The following is a 14,150-nucleotide window of genomic DNA, read 5'->3' on the forward strand; positions in this document are numbered from 1 at the left end:
TTTTCCTATATGTTTTCTTTTTCTTTTTCTTTTCCTTTTTCTAATTCGATGATAAAAGTTCACCAGAACTTGTGACGTTTTTTCAAATTCGGAGGACTTTTTTCAACATCCATGAACTTTCTTCCAAATTTGATGAACTTTTTCCAAATCCGACGAACTAATCTAAAAAATCGGTGAACTTTTATTCAAATTGATGAACTTTTCTCAAGTTTGATGATTTGTTTTTTCAAATTTGATGAACTTTTTTAAAATTTTGTGAACCGTTTTTGAAGTTTGTGAACTTTTTTTTAAAACCGATGAACTCTTTTCAAAATTGGTGAACTTTTTAAAAAAAAATTGATGAACTTTTTTAAGAATGGATGAACTGGTGCTCCGGCGTTTGTAGGGTCTGGGGGCCACCGTTGGCACAACATGTGGTGTTTCCTGCAAGGGCCTGCTGGTGCCTGCTGGTGGTTGACCGCAACTCTGGGCGGCGCGGTGGGTTCGATCTGGCCTTGTGGGGCGTCTTCAAGGTGACCTTGGTGCAGATCGCGTTGTGGAGTCGTCGGGCCTCGACGGCTGCTTGGCACCATGGGGGTGTAGATGGTTGCAGTGGTGGCTAGATGTGGAGGTGTTGGTTGTTTTCTACGGTGGTGTTGCTGGGGCGAGGCGATGCAGCTTCATCTGCTAGGTATTGCGACAATGGCGTCGGAGTGAACCAACATGGATGGTGCGCCCCATTTCGATGGGCAGGGATGTAGGTAAGACGATTTGGATGGATGTCCTACTCGTCTTTGGTCGATGCCATCAACGACAACAACTGTGGGTGTCATTTCCCTTTCTTGGAGGCAACAATGTGGTGTGTCGGCACCTTGCTCTCTCTCACTTGTTTGGTTATCTCTATGCAAAAGTCTAGATTCTGATTCGCATCAGCGATGGCGACGTCCTTGACATTGTTCCTCTGTTGGGAGGGAGGTCTTTGTTCGTGTTCCTTTGGTGTTCACCGCGGTTCTGGATTGTTCGTCAATGACACTATGTACAATGTCACGGGTAAGTCCAGTACGACGCCTTTCTTGAGGTTGTCCTAGTTTGCCACCCACCGGCCAACTCTTTTCGGCAATCAAGAGTGGTTGGTGCATTGGCAAGGAGATTTTCCTTCGAGTTGTTCTCTTTGGAGGTGATTGACTTCGGTCGAGACGCACCCTTGTTGGCCAGTGTAGGACATGCCCTTATGCGTCGGAGTTGTATTGTGTGCGTTCGAGTTGGAGTGTTGTTCGCTACTCACTGGCATGTGGTGGGAGCTTGCCTATATTCTTGAGTTTTACCTTTTGCTAGAAAGTTAAGACACAATTTTGGGTGCTCACTAAATAAATTAAAAAGAAAAATATATTGTCTTCAGTATTTCATCATTCAAGCATATTTCCACAGTTGGCATCACCACATGCACAAAAAATAATAACTAGAAGTCCATGTCAAACAAAGTCAAGGTGACAACAATCGAGACGAGTGTCTGCAGCTTCTTTGTTCTAATTCTTAATTATGCAGAACCATCAGAACACCATAATAATATACTCCCTCTGATCCATATTAATTGTCGCTGACTATCGGGGGATCGGCGGAGTAATAAATCTACAAAGTATCACCTTAAAATACTTGCTAGGCAAGTGGAGCTGGGATAACGAGATGAGGGCAACGGTAGACAGAGTATAGCACTACTAGAGTTGCCTTCCATAAAAATGCAACGGAGCATCATCATCGAATAGGGGATGGTACCAATATGGCTTAGGCACCGGCCACCTGTCGTCCAAATTCTTTTCAGTGCAAATTCATGTTAAAACAAATACTAAATGAATTTGCAGTGCGAAACAGCACAAATACCTGTTTTTCTTAACTGTTGCGTCACCCATTATGTCAATGGCATGGTCCATTCCTCTTCATCATAGAAAGAAAGAAAATATTAATGTAAGCACACCGAATGGATATATATCTAGACAACAAGAACCCGAGACAGATATAAATGAGACGACAAAACAGGGAAAGATGTACCTTTGAGATGGGAGATCAATCCCGCTTAAAACTTCCACGATGATTGCCCTCGGCAGGTAAGGAGTTACAGCAGTTTCACCATAGAAGTTCATGCCAACAAAATACCCATTATCAAAATTAACAAGGGGCCCTCCAATCCCAACCTAGTACAAGAAATAGAATGGAGAAGTTGTAATGCCTTGGATAGATTATGATAACTAAGTATGTGTATCAATAGATTACAGGGGAAGCACACATAGATTATGTCACACCTATCTATATCAGATTATCGGTTACCATTAGGGGGGAGGGGGGATTCACCAATGTACCTTCTTGATTTTACATGTAGAGAGCTTAAGATCTTCGCAGTTAAGTTTCTCATCTGGACGCTTCTTGACCAATTTACCAATTGTCGCCATCAATAATCCATCCTCAGCCTCGCGCCCTATAGCAACTACTCTTCGTGTTCGTTCCACCGTGCAGAAAATATTCTCCGGACGAATACAAAATACTGGCTTCTGAAGACTGATGACAGCAATGTTATAATCTGAATGGTATAGTTCCAGTGTCCCATCAACGACTTGTTTCGGTGGGAGAAGTACTTTAATCTAAAACAGTAGATAAAGTCAACTCAATTAGCCATCATCTCACTCCAGAGAACAAGGAAAGTAATTAGGAGCAACAACCTTCAGTTTCTCATCAATCTTGTCTTCATCAACCCGACTTCTAACCAAACTGGCCGAAGTAAGGATAACAGGCTTACCATTTTTATGCCACTTTATAAGTAGGCCTGTACATGAAAAATATCTCACATCTCCTACACACAAATAACTTTGGCCATTATTCAGTGGAAACAAACAATAGAATAAACAAATGGTCAACATATGACTATAAAATCACCATCGTATGAAGAGACTGAGACAACACGCCGGCCAATATTTGTAACAACTTCTTTTGGAAGTTTAGCCCAGACCTGCTCCCCAGAGCTACGATGATCAAGATTGCAATCGTAGTCCTTATAACCATATAATTGACCAAATTCCTCTTCAAATGTATTAAACAATCTCCCATCGCCTGGTTATGGAAACAAGAAGGGAAGTTATGTCACTGCAATAGCTAGAAAAAGGTTACAGAAGATAGAAGTCGCCAATATAGAAAGCAATGACTTACCTTCGAGCACAAGTGGTGGTGGCTGAGGATATCCACGTGATTTTAAATAATTCACATCTTCCATAAATCCTGAAGCAATAAAATGATCAATATAAGTACTCAAGATGATGTGTATAATAAAATCGAGAGATGTCCATATTTCAGGCCCCAACTCTTACCCTAGTCTAATCTACAACGCTCAACAATAATAACGTCTAAGAATCAACCCCGACTATTAAAACTGGCCAGGATTCAACCCTCCCCTCCCCTCCCCACATCTTGCCTTTGACCCAATTGACCATCCAGTCAGAAAAAAAAATCAAATTTCCAGAAAAAACAAAAAATATCTATACATTTAGAAGATTCAAAAATCTGTCATATCAAAAAAAATCAGGAAAATTTAAAAACTGTAAAATTGATTTTTTTCCGAAAAAAACAACTTTTTTATCATGATGTTCTGCCCAATTTTTTGAAAAATGTTGTAAAAATTCCAGAATTTTTTTAAAAAAAACTGTGAGTAAAGAAAACAATACTAAGCATTCTGGGAAAGTTGATTTTTTTATATTACAGACTTTTTAAATAAATATTTCATTTCCTTGATTTTTGTTCATTTCACAGATTTTTTTTCCTGAAAATTTTGATTTTTTGCTGATGTGGCTTGCTGACTGGATGGTAAACAAGGTAAAAACCAGGGTGTGGGGAGGGGAGGGTTGAATTTTGGCTGGTTTTAAGAGTTCGTGGCTGATTCTTAGACGGTATTACAGTTGAGGGTTGTAGATTAGACTAGGGCAAGAGAATCTCTGCACATCATCATCAGATAGCATTTTGGAAGATTGATTCACACCTGATGGGACTATGCTGTATACACCATCAGGCAAGGTATATTCACGGAAGTTTGTAGAGTTTGGGTTGCAATAGAACAATGTTGAGTTTTTCACGAAATAAATAGATGCACAGAAGTGCCAGTCCAACAGCAAAACAGCAAAAACCAACACGTGAGCCAGATCGTAGAGAAGGAAACCAGGTATGAAAGAAGACATGGAAATCAGGCTTATCAATACTAAACAGAAGTCAAGAGGATAGAGCAGATGCATAGGTCAAAAATATGAGCCACATTGTCCATGTTTTAGTCTGAACAAATGACTCTCCCTTCCTCATTTGAAAGAATATTTACCAACTTCAACACTAAGGCAATATTCTTCTCCTATCTTTTGGTTGTAATCAAAAGCTCTGCTTCCACAACAAGGTAAATCCTCTCCCAGTTCTATGAGGCACATATATATATATATATATATATGTGTGTGTGTGTGTGTGTGTGTGTGTGTGTGTGTGTGTTACCCATGGATCCATTAATCAACGGATGGATGTGGCAGACAAGCTAAGTGCAAACACATTTTTTTCAAGAATGTGGGCAACACATTTACAATGTCGATCTATCAAATTATTAGATAAAGAGTAGGTAAGATTAGAGGTGCTGCACATTTGTATCTATTTTTTGTTATTTTAGATTTATGAACTCCCAGAGCCCTACTGGCTTTTTCTATGATCTCTTGAAGCACCAAAATGTAGGCAGTAGTGTATGTAGTATCAATAGGGAACTGTTTTTCATATTACCACTTCGTTATTGAGATATAATTAATTGGTCATGGGGTTTTCACTTTTTCAACTGTTTCAGGGTTGACAAGTGATTCCATTATTCAGTTGGCAGGTTTTTGTTGACAACTTAGAAAAACAATGAATAATGTTAATTTGTGAGGATATGCTTATTCGTGGACATTTATTTATGAACAGTACTCCCCTAATTTTCTTCATGTTCTGATCGCTCTTATGGTTGTAGGCAAATACAAAATAGTTAATATTTGCTAAGTGTGAGGTCTATTTCTTATGATAGTTGCATATAATATGTTATCTTATTCAACTCTTCATATGATATTTGTGAGAACACTTAAAATCCCTTCAATGCTTGTATCAAAAGATGGTTCGCCTTACAAGGGAGGAACCAGAACAGGAGGTGTGTTTTGAACAAAACAAATATAGATACGTAAATTGGGGATGATGTAGCTCATAATCATAAGTACTACTCCCTCCGTTCCGATTTACTCGTCGTGGTTTTAGTTTCAAATTTGAACTAAAACCACGACGAGTAAATCGGAACGGAGGGAGTAGAAGCAAAGGAGACATACGTGAACTTCTCCAAATATTCCAAGTGTACACGAAGCGCAACACGTGGTAGGAACCAGGTAGTTTCCTTATCGATGTCAACCTCAATGCTCAATCCCACAACGTCCCCGGCTAGATTAATAACTGGCACTCCAAGTCCAGCCTAGAGCCAAAAAGAATAAAGCAGTAAGGATCGCAAAGGAAAAATGACTTTGGTGCCCAAAGTTAGAATGACAAAATAAAAGGGGTTGGGATTACGACGCAATAATTTTGTTCCACATTTTTTTTCATCATGCCAAAAGAGTAGGAAATAACAAACAGCTTACCTCTGTGATAGGACAAGGGAAAGGGATCAGAGCATCTGTAGCTTGCTGCTGTGACAGGATATCAATAGGCTTCCTGGCAGTGCTCATCAAAGTGCCCGAGCTAAAGGCTCGCCCAACAGCTACCAGATCATGCTGCCAATCTATATGGGAGTGCAGATCTACAGGAAGTACTTTTGCGAAGCGGAAGGACGTGACAATCGCAATATGACTATCATACAGCCCCAAGAACCCATCGAAACTTGCTTTGTTGGGAAGGCGCACATTAACCTATAGTGAAAAGAGTAGTATATATCCATCAGCCCAATCGATCACATTTACCTTGAAAAACAAAGGGAAAAATTGAAAACACAGCGATTAGCAGCACCAACCCTCAAATTATCAGCTCTGTTTCTGTTTTTTTCAAATTCTGTAACCAAACGTTTTGATGTCACAAATCTTGACACTACTGGAAACGTCGTTGCCTCGTGTTGTAAAGCTACGCCCGAGCATGCAAATAACATCTTATCTCCTGCATAAAATCGTCATTTAGATCATGAACTAGTGATGATTAAATACAAATTAGAAAATTCAGAAGCGGAAAGACGCATAATTACCATCATATAAAGCAAGCGAGACAACCTTGGAAGTCAATGAATCATCAGAAACTGCATCTGTATAACCAAATGGCTTCTCTACAAAACTCCGGCTCGGAACAGGTGGATCAGGACATCCAAATCGTTCCAAATAATCTTCATTGCACTTGTCCATGGTCTTGTTGACTAATTAAAGAACATGGTAAACCACGACCGTGAGTTCTCTATAATAGTAAAGCAATATATGCAAGAGAAGGAAGAACCAACAAACATGAAATCACTGACTCACGTTGCACCATTCGTTCTATATTGCATCTCTGGCGAGGAGTAACAGTTGAAAGCACATAGTCCATCTTCGTCTTCTCTGTCGGCCTGAAGCAAAGAATAATTGGCCAGAAATGTTAAGTAGAGAATCATATTCCTGGTAGATATTAGAGGTCCAAAGGCGAAATTTAAAAAGGACAATTAAAATTAAAAATAAGGCCTATGCATGGAAAAGAAAGTTGTAGAGAATCATTAACATAATTTTTTGTCCCTTCTAAGAATTTCATCTTTGCTAAAAGGTACATATGAGAAGTTGAGAACTCATAAGTACTAAAATACTCCCTCCATTCACCAATGTAAGATGTTCCGGAAATTTCAATATGAACTACATGAGGACTGAAATAAGTGAGCATACATACTAAAATGAGTCTATATACATCTGATTCGGAAAAAAGTTAGAACATCTTATAATTCGGAACGGAGGGAGTAACTTTTTAATAAAATGCCTCATCCTTCTAACTTTCCTTGATATAAAAACATGGAATATCTTAGTATGCAATGGTACCTAAAATATCATTTCCTAGTGCAATTGTAGCCAATGCATTGAGTAAGGGCTTGTTTGAGGAAATCTCCAAAGAGAGTGAAGTTAGAGCTGTTGGGTTAACTGATTTCCAAAAGAAAATTCTCACTTTTGTTCATACGCTGTATTATAAATTTTCAATTATTACTAATACTAGTTACCAGTATCGAAGACAAAATTAAGGGCCTTTCCCCAGCATCAGTTGGAAACCAAAACAGAAGTACTATCTGCATGTGTTTGTGGAATTACTTGCAGCCAGTTCCTAGCACTACTGGTTATGATGGAAAGGTAGTGGGAAAGAGTCAAAGAGAAGTATGTGAGATCTCAAAAGAAGAGGAAGAAGAAAATATTTCGAGTCGCAGAGATCAATCAAATACTCGACTCGAACTGATCCATGCACAACTACCACTAAATATTACTTCCTCCGTCTCATGTTATACGAGCATTTTTTACACTAGTGTAGTGTCAAAAACGCTCTTATATTATGGGACAAAGGAATAACAAATTAAAATAGATGCTTACAGCTGAAATAATGGTTCACCGTCAGGAGTAACAATTGAAAGCAATGAGCAAAGACTGGCTTCTTGGACCCTCTTCCTCTTCTTTCGCTCTATAATGTGTGTTCCGCGAGGAGTAGCACTTGAAACCAATGAGCCACTACTGGGTTCTTGGTTCCTCTTCCTCTTCGCGCTCTATAATGCGTATTTCGCGAGGAGTAGCACTTGAAACCAGTGAGCCACGACTGAATTCTTGATCCCTCTTCCTCTTCTCTCACTCTATAATGCGTGTTTCGCGAGGCGTGGCCCTTGAAACCAATGAGTCGCGACTGGCTTCATGGCCCCTCTTCCTCTTCTCTTTCTGCATCTTAGCAGTCCTGGAACAAATAATAAATGGATAGAAATGTTTAGTAGAGGGCCATATTCCTAGTAAGATATTGGAGGCCCAAAGCAAAATTTAAAAGTAGGTGCTATGCGTAGAAAAAGAAACACTTCTAGAGACAAGCTTCATCGTTAATATAATTTTTTGCCCCTTCTAAGAATTAGATCTTTGCTAAGACGAACATACGAGAACTCGATCATAAGTATGAGTCCAACTTTCTGATAAAATGTCTCATACTTGATATAAAAACTTCAAACATCTTGGCATGCAATGTTCTCCAAAATATATTTTTCTAGTGCTATATATTGCTGCCAATGATATCCAGTCTTTCTTGTGAACAGGGATTGGATTTCAACAAGTTCTCCTTGTGATGCCATAGTCACTACTCACAGGAATAACCAACTTGCTTGCATGGTTAATTACATGAGGGATACAATCTAATCGGTTCAGGAAGTTGAGAAGGTCGGCTATTAGGATTTTGGCTGCGGTTGGAAAGAGGAAACGTGCAAAGAAAAGGGGGGAGGAGGGGCTTGTTTCAGAAAATTCTCCCTTTTGTTTACAAAATTGTATTGTCAGTACTACGTCCGTTCCATAATTCTTGTCGTGGTTTTAGTTCAAAAAGAGTTATGGAAGGGAGGGAGTAGTATCGTACACCAAATTGGTAATCAATAAAATCGGAGTGACTTATGTGGAAATAAAAAAAAAGAGGTCAGAATTACTGGCAGCCACTACTACTGGGGTTATGATGGAGAGATGGTGGGAGAAGTAGCTACTCCCTCCGTTCTGAATTACTTGTCTTCGATTTGTCTAGATACGGATGTATCTAGAATCTCAAAAGAAGATGAAGAAGAGAATCTTTTGAGTCAGAGAGATCAATGAAACACAGAGGAAATAGACGCTTACACCCGCGTAATTCGGTTCCGCGCGCCGATCCACGACGGGGACGGGATGCGCCGGCCGGGGTGGATCTTCAGTGCAGAGCTGGCGGCGAGATGAAGCAGCCGCCGAGTAGGAGACGACGGATTTGAGGAATCAGGGCTCGAGGGCAATCACGCTTCTTTATTCCCGTTTGTGAATGTGAACTTTCCATATCTGAACCTGAATTTTCAACAACTGCCAACTTACAACACCCGCAGTCATGGGCAACCTGCGTGATTCACCATGCCGCAGCGGGGACGACGACAGAGGAAGGAGCAGACTGGCAGAGAGGAAGGATCGGCCAGGCGCCGCGCATCTAACGGTTATCAAGGCGAATTCAAACGTTTTCTAAAATGGACTCTCTTCTTGCGGTTACGCGTTTGCAAACCCAACTTGGAACTTAATTCAAACGCTTGGCAACATAATTCTCATGCAATCTACTAATACGTACAACAATTATGATCATGGGCAGCCACGTTCCAAAACCATAACAGCAAATGTGTAATTAGGTTAAAATATACACCTTAATTCCTACATGAAATTTATATTAGTATTACCCTCCCAATCACGATTTACATGTCTTTGAGTTGTCTAACAATAATTCGGGGACAGAGGGAGTATAAATAGCCACAAGATCACATAGCATCTTCAAACACAAGAGTAACAACATATCCACATTAGTCCAGAAACAAAGTACAACAATATCAATGTGTATCAGCCTATGAAGCTGCGAGCAAAGCAACACAAAAGTTCTTCATGCGCCCCCCAGGCCACAAGAAACCGGGTTATCATGCCGTGAAAATCACTCACTCCCAAAAGCCCTTCATGTTAAAAGTGGCAGGCACGCATGTAGGAGTACTCGGAGACACCTGTCTTTGTTCCCTCTGATGATAAACTACAGGTAAATTATTGACAAGCGCTCTGTTTCTCTGTTGCAAAGTGATACATATTGGCCTGATTTTGCTAATGGCACAGAGAGTGTAACACCAGATGATACCAAATTCTTCTCACAGCTTTGTCAGGAGCTTCGTGCTCTCTCTGTGGATGTCCTTACAACAGGGAAGCTCCGCTGGATCAATGGCGCCTGTGCCGATGATCTTTGTCTCCAGACGAGTAGTAGCCGGCACGGTCTGGAGAGGCAACAAACAAGACACATGAGAAACATAATTTGTTAGTGGGTATCAGTACGGGATTGATGAAGTGAGGTTTGCAGAGCAAATGTACGTACCGCGTGACGAGCGGTGCCTTGACTTCTCCTTGTCCGAGTATCCTGCATTGGAGGGGGATAATGCAATATATGAGTACAACGCATTACATCTCAAACAGTGTAGTCCCAACAGAAATGTTCATGGTAGTACCTGAACTTTTGTCTCTCGAACGGTGTCTCTTGGCTCTATCACGCTCCCTCTCGTGATCAGAATCTCTACCCCTAATATCACGGTCACGTTCACGGCCTCTTGATCTACTTCTTTCTCTTTCCTCAGCACGGTCGACATTAGGCTCTGACCTCTCACTCTTCGAATTCGCTGCCTGGTCTCCTTTTCCATTTAGCTCAGTAGGCAACGGCTTATCCTTGGTATCACTGTTTTCCTTCACTTTCTCTCGTCCTGCCTTGGTCAGTGAATTCTTCTCCTGGCTAGAACTCGAAGGTACGGGAGTACCCCTATCACTAGCAACAGCACTTGCTGGACTCTCCTGTATAGAAGTGCAAATAAATCCAGCAATCATAAGAACATAACTTCAAAAGCAACAAGATAATTTATAGTGATGTTCCATACCTTAGACGCGTGTGTATCCAAGGCCCTTCTAACACTGAAGGAATCATTATCTTTATACACTGGTATATATTGTGCCTTTGGGAGGCTGTAGAGGTGAGCAAGAACCCTGCAAACTTCCTGAATTGCTGCCTCATCAGCATCAAAGACTGTCCACCAAGGAGGCTCTTCTGGGAGGGGAACCCGGTGCCTCCTAGCTGCAGCATACACAACTCCGCATGCTACTACTTCACTCTTAAACCGTACACAAAGAGTTGTCCGCAAGCTGATATAACAAACAAAGACTTGTTAGTAAGAGTCGATAACTAAGTAGAAATGAAAAGGCGATGCAAACGTCCCTCAAAAGAAGAATAGGCAGATGAACAATAAAACTTGATATCAAGTAAAATGCAAGGTTTTAATGAACAAGCATTATACCAAGAAAACAGGACAGCATCTAATGAACTACTCCCTCCGTAAACTAATATAAGACGTTTTAGATCACTATAATTTTATCTCCCTTAAGAAAGATTTAGCAAGTACATTCCCTACGCACAAGTGCACGTGCACCTGGGGCCCAGACCAGGCTGCAGCAGTACCACATCACAGCATGTAGCAGGAGCATCGATTAACATATTAGGATAAATAATTTGCAGATCAGAAGACACGCAACATGAATATAGTTAACAACAATAAGATAATCCACGGTCGAACATAGTACCTATCATTGGCAAGGTTCCACGCTTCTTGTGTCAGCTCAGGGGCTTCGAGTGTTGCAAGGTAGTTCGAGATGAACTTGTGCGGGTGTTCAACGTGGCAAATAAACCCCATCTCCTTCAGCAGATGCCGTTCAGTCCTTATCAGATCATGCCTCAGCTCTGTATATTTCTGCAACAAAGATGAGAGTAGCAGCTTTCAATTAACTATCCAAGGAAAATAACTTAAAAATTTACAAAGAGCTGCAACAACAACATATGATACAGCAGCAATAATGCAAAAACTAAGGTACATATGCCATTCTAAGTTTCAAGTTTTTTTCTGCCACAAATATTAAGAAATTTGAATGTACAAATGTTTCCAGGAACATAGGATATGGGGAGTAAAGTTCTGGTTATTTTAACAAAACATACCGTTGAAAATACATCCAAGAATTCTATTGGTAGGTTTTCTCTCCTGCATTCCATTCTATGGAAGACAAATATAATATGCTTTGATCTTCTTGGACTCTCCTCCAATTTCCCAGCCAACCAAACACAACTAGCAGCAACTCTCTGCAAGAAGAAGAAAAATCGAAGAGGCTCATTAACTCAGTTCATAAAAGTCTGAGAATGGTTAGGCTGTAGTAAACTGGAGACAAACCTATTTACCTTAGCGCTAAATCGTGCAAATGATTTCTTGCAGTAAAACCGATGGAACAGTACTTGTGCTGTGGCCATCACTGCTTGAGGTCTTTGCTGAGTGAAGGAATCGACAACACACATAATCAAATGTGGAAGAACAATAAACTATATGATGCAATAATTATGTCTGTTTAATCATAACTTGTCAATAAGATAAATGTGAAGTTTTGCGATATAATTCACTGTGATATCTTCAAATAGGTTAGCATGAAAACAAAGTTTTTACTTTGGTGTATTATCAACTATGATGGAGCCACGTCTTTACTGCTTTCGTAGCCAAATCACATTGCAGATGACATCAACTCTCTGTGCTATTCAGTCTGTTATAATTACTTGTTAATACACTGAAAAAAAATGGCAGCCCCAGTGCATGTAGCTCCGCTTGCGCAGGGTCTGGGGAAGGGTCCGACCACTTTGGGTCTATTGTACGCAGCAAAAAAAAAAAACTTTGTTTTCGCACTAACCTATTTGAAGATGTCAAAATGAGCTGTGTTTCATCCATGCAACCCTAAGAGAATCCCCCTAATGCACGCAAAACTTGCATTTGAATGTGCTCGAGTTCCCATGGAAGTTTATCACCAAACCCTAGAAAACTTATGAACTTGCAAAATTCGAGAACAAAGGGAGGCGGGGGAGAGGGAGGACAAAAGGATACAGCCTGAGGAGGATGCCGCTCTCCTGGATGAGGTCGCAGCCGTAGACGCGGAGGGTCGTCTCGGCGGCCTCGTCGATCCCATCCTTCCGGGACGGCGAGTCGCGCAGCTGCTCGTCCGTGAGGTAGAACGTGTCGATCGCCGTGTAAATCATGTCTCCCCCTGCTCACGGCCTCCAATCGGGGCAGGAACCGCCCGGCCGGGGCGGCGCGCCGTGGCGGCTGGGGGTAGGGAGAGGCGCGGAGTGGTGGCCGGCGGCTGAGGGAAGGGGAGGGGAGGGGAGGGGAGGCGGCGACGGAGGACGGGGCAGGTGGCGGTAGCGTTGCAGGGGGGCAGGGAGGAGGCTGGAGGAGCTCGGGGAGGGAAGGAGGCGACGGCGTGCTAGCGGGGGGTTGGCGGCGGCGGCGGCGTCGCGCGATAGGGAGGAGCGGGGTGGAATCCTCGCCCCTCGAGGAAAGGGGATGGCTGGGATGGCAATTTTGCTGTAATTTTGCTGAATCGCCAGGGATACTTCGGGCTTGTGATATCGAAGCCATCGGGCCTTCACGCAATCACGCTACATGTCGGTCGGTTGAGTAAAAAAAATTGACACCCCTAAAAAAATTGACAGACTTACCTTTTTTGAAACTTCAGCGCACAAAAATATGGACTAAAAATATTTTAAAAAATGACAATTTTTCATGATGTCTGCCTCAAGCATCACGTTGAATAGCGAGACAACTACCTCTACCTATAAAGTGGTCATGTTATCTACCACAACACCCTAGCCCGAGGCGTAATAGAAAAGGGTCTTTCTTAAGATATTTTGAGATCGGGTTCGTTTTGCCTTGAAGTTTTAGGAAAAAGTCAACTCTGCCTGATGACGATCCGCCGCCCTCTTACTAATCCGAAGAACCAATCGCACTCCCTGATCTCCGCGTCTCCTGAGCACCAAGCATTGCAACCGTTGGGCGTTGCTACAACGGCCTCGCCCTCGTCTAGGTAGTTTTTCCCTCCTAGCAGCTAAGGACATCTTCAACACCGATCCTTAAAGCGGACACACTTTTTGTGTCTCATATGATGTCAGACGGCCATCCAACGCTGCATCTCAAATGTCTTTTTATATTAAATTTAAAAAACCTAGATTGGTGGTCTTCCGCTAAATTGTGCATTTAGTTTAGTAGCCATGATAAATTGTGCATTTTGGTCTTAGTAGCCTTCAGTCAAATTATGCATTTTGTTTAGTAGCCATGATTAGTACCTTCTGTTAGAAGGGAGAGAGAGGATTGGTGGAATAGTTCGTTCTATTGCTTGAGCCTCGTGGGCATATATATAGGAATACATGATCTACTTGGAGTACAAGACAAGCCAGAATATTCCTAGTTTATCCTATGTTTTCTAATATAATCACGTTACTCAACATTTCCCCGCAGTCACAACGGCAGCAACGCAGACGGTGAGACTGCAGAAGAATCCGAAGGCAAGCCGACGAACACACACCTCCCACAGTCA

General features: G+C 41.6%; 1 pseudogene; it reads right to left on the minus strand.

The window, feature by feature from the left end:
• Nucleotides 1–1,694: 1,694 nt before the first annotated feature.
• LOC123128574 (uncharacterized) lies at nt 1,695–13,162 on the minus strand (annotated as a pseudogene).
• Nucleotides 13,163–14,150: the final 988 nt, after the last annotated feature.

This window comes from Triticum aestivum, chromosome 6A, assembly GCF_018294505.1.
Source record: "Triticum aestivum cultivar Chinese Spring chromosome 6A, IWGSC CS RefSeq v2.1, whole genome shotgun sequence".
Taxonomy (NCBI): Eukaryota; Viridiplantae; Streptophyta; class Magnoliopsida; order Poales; family Poaceae; genus Triticum; species Triticum aestivum.